The 10,476-nt window shown below is 30.8% G+C and overlaps 1 protein-coding gene across 1 annotated transcript in view; it reads left to right on the top strand.

The window, feature by feature from the left end:
• The first annotated feature begins 102 nt into the window (after positions 1–102).
• Positions 103–10,476, top strand: part of LOC129224740 (coiled-coil domain-containing protein 177-like) — a 40,397-nt gene continuing 30,023 nt past the window's right edge. Inside the window, exon 1 of the mRNA XM_054859288.1 lies at positions 103–206. The gene's annotated coding sequence lies outside the window, so the exon portion shown is untranslated. The remainder of the gene's footprint in view (positions 207–10,476) is intronic.

The raw sequence follows: 10,476 nt of genomic DNA, 5'->3' as shown, positions 1-10,476 counted from the left end.
AAAGCTTCCAGAATTCGGTATTAAACTTACTAAAATGGTTTGTTTATATCTGCTACTATTCTCTCTGTTATGCGAAATTTGGGTATGACAGCTTTTAAGCATCGAATTCTTTCTGCCGCTTATAAAATGACAATTAACTTCTGATCTTTCAAAACTAAAAAGATTTTGCAACTATGATGTAGCTTAAGAAAGGTATTTCGTTCTAGGTATGTTTTATTGAAAGTACAACTGCAAGTCGAAACAAGGTTTTAATGGAAAATTTATTTCCCCAAGTCTTGTCGTTTTCAAATATATTTAGAGCAAGGGTTTAATGAAAAATGTGTAAATTTTCGATGAAGTATTTGAATTTGAAAAACACTGAAATATTGAATAGTTCTTTTTTGTAACTAATGTTGAATTGCCCATGAAGGGTTGAATAATCGGAACTGAAATACAATTTCATCAGTGAAAGTGTTTAGGGAAAACCAGTATTTTTTGTGGAATAGAAAACACACTAGGTATAAATTGGTCCCACAAAGTTTTTTAAGTTTATTTCTATGTGAAAACTGCATAAAATATTTGGTCCTCACCCCCTTTTGTTTTCTCAACATATTCTATTTTTGCTTCATCTTTCCTGCCACTCTGTTATGTATCAAGGCTAAAAATACTTTGATTCCTATTTAAAAAAAAAAAAATTGTTATCTGCCTCTTGCTGGTTGGATGAATCCGCAATTAGTATTCTGCTGTACATAAAGCAGATAGGATCAATTATTAAAAATTGTGTTGATATCTCAAAGCTTTTCAGATGTGTCAGTAGAAAGCTTTTGATAAATTAATTATGAATGTCATCTTTGTCACCATCAAGATGGGAAAATGTAGAGGGGTCGTTCCACGTCAAATCAACCACAAAAATGGGATTTTAACACCCACCGTCTCGGAATTTGATCAAACTTGGTATACTTCATCCCTTTATGGTTACAAGCAACCCCCTAATTTTTTTTCTTTCAGTATCAATGCGTTTTGATTTTACAGCCTTTTGAAATTTGGCGATTTTACATTTTTTGTCATTTTTGAGACACTCAAACTGAGACGTTGTTGTTTACGAAAAAAATTATTTCTTGGTAACTAATGCTATAATCTTTTTGAAAATTTTTACACAAAATAGAAAGACTTTGAACATGTTGATAAAAAATATTTCAATAATCTTAGTTTGCACAAAATTTTTTTTTAAAATTAGAAAATTGAAAATTGAAAACTGAATTTCAACAAAAGGGTCAGTTTTAAAAATCACGATTTTTTTAAGAAATGATCATGAATATGTACTCTAACTTATCCAATGAAAAACATTAGGGGACTTTAAGGGATTCTGCCCCCCCCCCCCCATTTTGGAAAAAAAGCATAAAACATCATACAATCTCTTCCATATTCTTAAAAACAGAATTGTCAACAATTATGACAAAAATACAAATATAATATGTTGAATATGGAACTCAAATATAAAAAAAATATACTTAAGCTTTTTTTTTTTATTTGAAATAGTTTAAAATTTGTCAAATCAACCACAAAAATGGGATTTCAACACTTACCATCTAGATTTTGATGAAACTTGGTATACTTCCTTATTTTGTGGTTAAAAGCAACCCCTTAGTTTCTTTTGTTTCAATCTCAATGTATTTTAATTTAAAGACTTTTGAAATTTTTCGATTTTGCATTTTTTTGTCATTTTCAAAGACACTAACTGAGCTGTAGTTAATGGGTAAAAAAAATGTTTCTCAGCAACTAATAATATTACCTTCTTGAAAATTTTCATAAAAAATGTTAAAATTTTGAATATTTTTTTAAAAAATATTATAATAATCTTAGTTTATACAAAGAATTTTTTAAAAATCAGAAAGTTAAACATTTTGATTTTTTTTTTTGGGTCAAAAAAAAACCATTGTTGAAATTCTAAATTTTTAGCATCAGGGTCAGTTTTAAAAATCATGATTTAAAGAGAAAATGATCATGAGTATGTGCTTTAACTTTTCCTATGAAAAAAGTTATGAGTCTTTTAGGGATTCTGTCCCCTCCCCCCTAGAAACAACGAAAGCATCATAGAGAAAAGTTTTTCCATGTCTTTGAAACAAGAGTTCCCAGCAATTATATAAAAAATTTAAATATAAAGTGTGTTAAATATTGAACTCAAACATATAAATTTAATATTCAAGCTATTTTTTTATTTGAAATAGTTAAAAATTATTACAATTATTTGAAAATAAGATATCATGAAATTCAAAAGTTGCAGACAACAATATCTGCATATGGATTCCTGCATTTTAGTCGAGACAAGTTAAAACAAAAGTAAATTCTTAACACCAATTCATAATCATACAGTTACTAGTACTTTCAGGATCCCCCCTCCCCCCCACCTTACGTTTGAGAGAAATTGCTATCGTGGAACTGCTTTTCCATTATAGTTTTACTGCTGTATAATGACAAATTCATCCTTTTAATTCCTTGAAATTACATTTAACACCCCTTAAAAATTAATGGCCTGATTGTTTAGTAATAATATGACTAAATGAAGTAAATTACCTTTCCCCCTTCCCTCAAAGCAAATGAAGAAATAAATTAGTATTTATGCACCTCTCGTATTCAATGGATTTTTATATTTTTTAATGACAATTGGAAAACAAATTATTATTTGCATGGATTTTTTTTTTATCCAGATCCCCCCCCCCCCCCCTAGCTTAATGACATAACTCGTAACTTTTCCTCAACTTACTGGGGTTCCAAAATTTTGTATCACTTATGCTTATTAATGCCTAACATTCACATTATGAAAATTAATTCCAGTAAATGAATTTTCTATTATTTTTGTTTTCTTTCTTTTTAAAAACAATAATGGATTTGAATATCTTGTGAGGAATAAATACATATTTGTTGAAAAGAGATAAAAGCTTCTTGTTAGTCAGGTCTGCTAAAAAAACAAGTCCTGCTCACACTTGTTTAGAAAACAAGTAATGGTGCCTTCTTTCTCTACACGCCTCCCATGGAGTACATTTTATCCTACCCTATCAAAATTGCACTAACAGCACAGAGTGGTTGCTGACTCCCCTAGATAAAAGATAGAATTCTCAGAAAGAACATTTCTAAAATTTTGAGAAAAGGTCAATATGAAAGAATGAATTGAACTAGAATAACAATTAGATGTTGACTTATATGAGTTCTAGCAAAATGTGTGTCAAGCTAGAAAGCTTTTCAACCATTGAAGTTAGCATTGGGCAGACCCTAATAAAAATAAATGTTGAGTTACCTGGATTATCAGTGTGTCCAGTTACTGAAGTTTCACTGTATTTAAACTGGAATTTTACATAATGTTTATAAATCATTTGTAGAAAATAAAAAGTGGCTTAAAAGAACATACTGCCCTTGATAAAACTAATGCAGCAGTTGAAAGAGGGATCAAGAAAAAGAAAGTGTATTTTAAATAAAAAGTAGTTACCAATCTCACAGTCATAATATAAACAACTAACTATAAACGTAAACCATACAGCTTGCTGATCAGCTGTCATCTAATACCAGCTGTTCCTTTTTGGGGGCTAGTAAAGCAACCAAAGTTAGGGAGGTAACAGGCAAATATATTAAAAAGAAAACAAAACATCTAAAAAAATTACTAGTGAAGTGTAAAATAAAAATACCTGTCATTTGTACAAATGCCACGTAATTAGGATCTATTTATGATCATAGAAACACTCAAGATAACAAAACACACTTTTAGGGTCAAATGAGATCATGGCCGCCCATATGCAAAGTCGCAAGGGGGGGCTCAAATATTTTCCCTGTGGTTTAGCTGGATATTTTCCCCGTAGAAAACAATTTCAGGACAGATTAGAGTCATTAAAATTAGACATTTTTAATAACTTATTCATTAAAAAGGGGTGGAGAAGAAATATTTTTACATTTGTGCAAAGGAAAAAGTACTAAAAGCAACGAAGTTCTAATTTGAAAGGGGGGGGGCTCGAGCCCCCCCCCTTGCCCCCCTATATGGGTGCCCTTGAATGAGATTGTTGCAAAGCCTTAATTATAAACATTTTGGGCAATGGTAACCATTTTAAACTCATACCCAATAAATTGCTATGTTAAACCAAATCCAAGTTTCAGTTTGATATTGCATTCGATTAATGAATCAAGTTAAAAGCTCTGAGCTGGTATTTATAGGATTTTTAATACTTTGTATAAACTGCGTAATTATAAATTAGAATTAGATAAAAAGTTTTAATTTCTATGTTGCCCTAAGTTTAACAATAATTTTTAGCATGCATAAATTGCTGTAGGAAAATTTCGAATTTTGCGATATCTTATTTTTATTGTTTATTATTAATTTATTTAATTAATTATTTACAATTCAAAAAAATCTTGAGTATTTAAATGTTTACATTTAAGTACAAACACCAATGTATTTCAACATTTAAATTTTCTTTAATGCAATTATTAACTTAGCTTGTAATATTGTGATCAACTTTTTTTCATTAATCAAAATAATGGGGCAGGGGGGCAGAATCCCTCAAAGTCCCCTAAAGATTTTCATTCTATATGTTAGCACACATGTTAATGATCATTAAAAAAAATATATAAATTATTTTAATTTAGACCCTCATGCCAAAAATTTTAAAATTTTGACTATCATTTTTTTATTGAAAAAATTTAAAATTTTTCAGGTTGTTAATTTTTTTTTAATTGCTGAATATAAATTTAAATTTTTGACATATATTTTTTCTGAAATACTTGAAATCTTAATATTTAATATAAAAATTTTCCAAATATTTTTATCTTTAGTTATTGAGAAATAATTTTTTTTGCAAACAGCTGCTGTTCATTCTCAGAGAACTGTAAATGACAACTAAGGCAAAATCGCAAAACTTTGAAGGGCCAAAAAATAAAAACTATTTTTAATAGAGAAGAAATATTTTTAGGAGGTTACTTAGGACTATAAAAAGTAGAAGTATACAAAGTTTCATTGGAATCTGAGATGGTGGGTGTTGGGGTGTGGTTGAACTGACATGGAATGACCCAGAGGCTAAAACTTAATTTAATATAGTGGAGGATCCCTTTTCTAAGCTAAGTATGGTGCCCGCAAGGGGGCAGAGGTTTGTACAAAAAAATACAAATGTGACTACCAGCAACAGGCTTTGGCACCAGCTAGGCTGGTCCTAGTCAATTGATTAGTCCCTAATGAAGATCAATGACTTTTTTTGGGCTATCTCTCCCCTTTGCTCATTACAACCGATATAACTTCTTCCGGTAAGCTGATCCATGTGACCACAGCCCTACTAATGCAGTATTTTTTCCTAATTTCTAATTTAGCCTTAGATTTGAATAGCTTAAAACAATGAGCCCTTGTCCTGCTTTCCGTGCAAAAAATTTAACCTGGCACAGACTGTGTCTTTAAAATTTTTATTTGAGAGCATTTTAATTTTATTTTGGGGGTGGACATTCGTTCTGAAGGGGGGGGGATAGGAAACTTCTGTCTAAGCTTTAAATGTCTGGATTAGATCTTAAAACTTAATGAAGGAGAAAAGCAACAATCGGCCTCTCTGATGTGTATTCCCTTCATACGTTGTATGAGTTAGTGTTAATGTGTTCTGAATTTTTCCTGCAGCTATATCTAAACTGTTAACTGGTCGATGATTTCGAATATTTTCAGAGGGGGGGGGGAATTAAAATTTCACCCAATGTACACCCGATGCAAATTTTTATCGGAAAATTAAGATAAACCACACCCACTTATACTTAAAAACATTAATTTTTCGAATCCATGAGGGGAGGGGGCAATTAATCCTCTGCCCCCCAAAAAAAATCTGTGTTTCTCAACCTTTCCACTACAGAGAAACTACCACTTGGTACCCTTCCAAATCCTAAGTAAAACACATGCAATAAAAATAATATTTTTGCTAAAGGTGAAATCCAAAAGTTTTTTATTAATAAATTTTACAACAACTATAAAAGTGATATGAATTAATTTTTCACTAGTTGTTATCTCCTATTATAAGTGTTTTCAAACACAGTATGAAAGATTTCTCCAAAACTTTTGGCTTCTTAATATGTTTAACATTTGTGAACATTTTTCTAGTTAATTACAAAAAAAATGTGCTCATAGGCGGATTTATGGGGGGGCGGAGGGGGGCAATGCCCCCCCCCCCCAGTCTTGGAGGACTTTATATATAGTAACAATACACCTTCCAAAATCTTAAAAGAAAAAATTATGATTTTTTTTCTTTTTTGAATAGTTCAGAAGCGAAAATGAAGAAAAATAGCGGCTGTCCATTTCTAAATGATGGGGGGGGGGGGGGGGGGTAGAAACCATACAATGTATTACAAGTAGTAAAGTGGTCACTGGGATGCTGAAATGTAATAAAAACAACTACTTCGAACTGAAAACCATTAGGGCAAGTATATAAGGGTCATTCTCCAAAAAAGGTAACTTTTTAATTCAAATATTTTTCAATTTCAAAGCCTTTTCTTTTCTTATTTTTTATTCTTACATGAAAGTTGTTACCCTACTAGAAGTAACGACAAACAATGGCCTAGCAAGGTTCCAATAATTTTGCTCATAGATAAAAAAAATTAAAAGTGCTTTGTTCACGGAAAAAAAAGAAGGAAAAAACTTTTAATGTTTAAAAATTGTCGCCAATTTAGTATCAAAGTAGTAATTTTGTTAATTGTGCAAACAATAAGCTACTTTAATGATTAGTGGGACTCTAAAGTGTTAAGCTCTCTTAATTAAAGTACAGCTTAATTATGTAGGTTTCCTTTTAATTAAAATGTGTGTTAAAAAGTAGTATTTAGTAAATTTGAGAATATACTGGCAATTTAAAATTTTGGTAGAATACCTAAGATTGATGTATTTCCCCTCCATCATTTATTTTCACCTCAGAAATAATGACATTGATAAGGCCTGTCATAGAGGTGAGGAATTTTCCATTTATTATTGGCCTAATATGGATACATTTTTCAGGGAAATATTTTTTTTTCTTCGTTGCTAACAATCTGTACGTGTAAAAGCATTTGAAAACATGTTCACTTATTTTTTTACATTAATTTACATCCCTGAAATTCAAGTTCACGGAGGTGAGAAGTCACAGTAACCATACTTAGTTTTTAAAGCAAAATCTGTCTTCTTGTTTTTCGACAAAAATCTCACAACTTCTTTATGGCTGAAAGTGAACAAGGGGGGCCCCTTGTATCATGGAAAATAAAATTTGATGTCAAGACTGCCACGTGTTAATGAGGAATAGCATTTTGTGCTTCAGTAACGGAGGTGAGAATTTATTGTGTGACACAACTCCTTATCCTACTAAAACGAACTAAAACACAATATTAAAAATTAAATATACTTAAACAATTGGTATTTAAGTCACTTGTGAAAGGAATAATAAATAAATAAGTATATACTTTTAATTAAACAAGTTATAAAGCAACATAAACAGTCACACAAGGTGTGTAACATGCCACGGAGGTGAGAATTCACATGTTGTGAACCAAAAAAACAAAAAATACTAAAATAAAAATTATTATTAAAAAATTGTTGGCAGGTTTAAATAGATATATTTTTGATGAAATTAAAAAGCATTGTTATTGTTAGATGAATTGTTCCTTAAAATTTTTACTGTGAAAGGCGTGCGACTCAAAAGTTACACTTTTTAAAAAATGACCCATAAGTGAAAATATCGACTGAACGGCCTATGTATTCAGCAGCAATACATGAAATAATCAACGACTATTTCAACAAATTAAAATCTCAAATAAAGATTAAAAAAAAGAAAAGAAAGTACTTGAAAAAATACATTTCATTTTAAAGTGCTTGAAAACTTTGGGAAAAGTGTGGATACAAACCATAAATTTAAACATTTATAACAAATGGTATGGGTTAGAGGGATAGATGCCGAAGTATGTTAAATTTTGTTCCTTGCCTCATTCTGCATCAAAAATGCAAAAGTCATGGTTCTCACGTTTCTGTAACATATTAATTGCGATAAATTGTTGTGACTCAAATGTTTCATATCTTGCTGTTTATTTAATCCCAAATGCAATGCATTATTTTGGAAATTCTAATATACTGCTTGCTTTTATCTTGCTTCGAATGCATATTGTTAATCTGTTCAGCACGAGAAAAAAAACACTCGTTTTCTGCACTGCTTGTAATTAAAGAAAAAAGTTGTTGAAATGAAAAATCAATATATATATTTTTTTTAAACTTAAAGTAATTGTATCTTGCGAAGTTAGAACAATACTGTAAAACTGTAAAATCTAGTACTAAATTTCAGAGACTGAAAAGGGCAAATGAAGCCCAGAATAGTTTTAAATGTTCTGGAGTTCTTGAAATGGATTAGACGAGTTTTTGAAATTCCTAAGCAAAGAGTGCTTCAAATTTATTTCTTATCAAGTGTATAAATTATGAATTATTCAAATGAGCAGCATGTTACTCTCTTGTTACCTATTTTCCAAATCTGTACACCGTTTCTTTTAAAAGAACTTTTTACTATTGATCATTTTATATTTAATTCATTGTTGTATTTACGGGTGGATTGAAGACGTGATCAAAAACTAATTGAATTGAACCGACAGCCGATGTAATCAAATAACAATGCATAACCTTCTATTCTACCTTGCTTTTTCTCTGAGGACTGCTGTCACTCATTTGCCAGCACAAAAACAATTTTTACTTTGTATTATCGTAATTTGCATAAGATTATTTTGCTATTTTTTTCTGAGATTTTTGTGGTTCCAATTACCCCTTATATAAGGCTTAAAAATGCAGAATTTCATATCTATTTTACAAAAATTCCTCCGGGAGGGAAACCCCCTGACCCTTTAAATTGGGGATATTCTATACACTACTTAAAAAGGACACTATTTCCCAGCATATACCAAATGTATAATGCATAATGGGGGGGGGGGGGGGGGGTTCGGGGCTTTAAAATATGGCCTTTTTTGCCACCGACAGAAAAGCTGTTTCGACTACAAAAAAGACTCAAAACCTGAAATAGCTTAGGGTCACATGAAGTCTAAATCTAGCCTTGATTACAACTAATATTGCTCAAAAAAAAAAAAAAAAATCCTGCCCCCCCCCCCCCCCCTCCAGGAACTCAGTCCTAAATCTGCCTATGAATTAGGGTGCATCATACGCCCCATCAATTTTTTTTTCGTTTACAAATGCTTTGTCCCTAAGCTACTTTTATTCTACATACAAAATTAATAATTTGTGTGAAATTTTTCCCATTTTGAACAATATCTATGTGTGCCACCTGACAATTGAAAGTTATGAAAACTCAGAAAGTAACACACTAAGCAATTTTTTACATTTATTTAATTATTGAAAGAATTATTTGATTTATTGAAGCCAATTTATTGTATATTTCATAATATTACTTTGTTAAATATTAGAGTTTGGCTTAAAAGTTTGTTTTTAATCAATTTTTTTAATCAATTTTCCTCCTTTTGCGAAGATTTGGCAGTTGTTTTCGATCATGCTCAACTACTTGTAATATATTCTGGTAAGAATCTTCAGTTTTGGCTGCCATTAAAAAGTCATTGGTCAGCTTTATTCCTCACTCAGCACAATCGTTTACTACATTTATTCCTTTCAAATTTGTTTTTGAAGTCTGATATGAAATACAATTTGGCCACTGTTTAACATCTTCCACCATGAATTCTGAATCTAACTTCAAAATTAAAAATAAAAACCAGGAATCAATGCCAACAAAATCAGACAGTGTTGAAGAAAAATGAACTGTTGGAAACTGTGGTTTTCCAAATCCCATATCAAATCTGTGTTTTGGATTAGAAAGATTAGCTGGTCTAATGACTAATATACTGTCAGCAAGAGCACGTCAGTCTGCTTCAGGCACTTTATCACTCCATAGTGCTAGAGGTACAGTTTCTTCTGTCAGATACCAAAGGTGATTTTAAAAATATTAATTGCACTTCCAGAAATTTCCGAATTAATAATACTATATTTTATAAGTAAAATAAAGAATTGCAAGTCATTCCATGGTGCATCGAAGACAGAAGTGCACATCATCCGCCATGAACTATATACCAAAGTGACAAAATTAACAAAATTTTAAAACTTGTTGATGTGTAGTTATTGTTCCAGTTGGTGGTTCTTGGATTTGATGTTGAAATAAGCAAATATTGATTAAATAAATTAATTTTGCCATCTGCTTTATATAAAGCTCCTAGACATTTAAAGTCTGCTGCAGTTATCTCATTTGGATCGTTTACTGAGAATAAAAGACAAAGTTAAACAAATGCTAAGTAGTCACCTCTGCAAAACACAACATTTGATTTAGCTAATTTGATAACATTGTTTTTGCACTCGTGTACTGGCGTCATTTTAAACGTGTTGCTAATGATATAACATCAGGTCGTTTTATAATATCATGTGGAATAAAAGCATATGTACCAGTTCGTATTGTACGATGATGATTTCTGGTATTATGAGCATTATAAATC

This window comes from Uloborus diversus, chromosome 6 (assembly GCF_026930045.1).
Source record: "Uloborus diversus isolate 005 chromosome 6, Udiv.v.3.1, whole genome shotgun sequence".
Taxonomy (NCBI): Eukaryota; Metazoa; Arthropoda; class Arachnida; order Araneae; family Uloboridae; genus Uloborus; species Uloborus diversus.
This window is presented reverse-complemented; position numbering and strand designations above follow the sequence as displayed.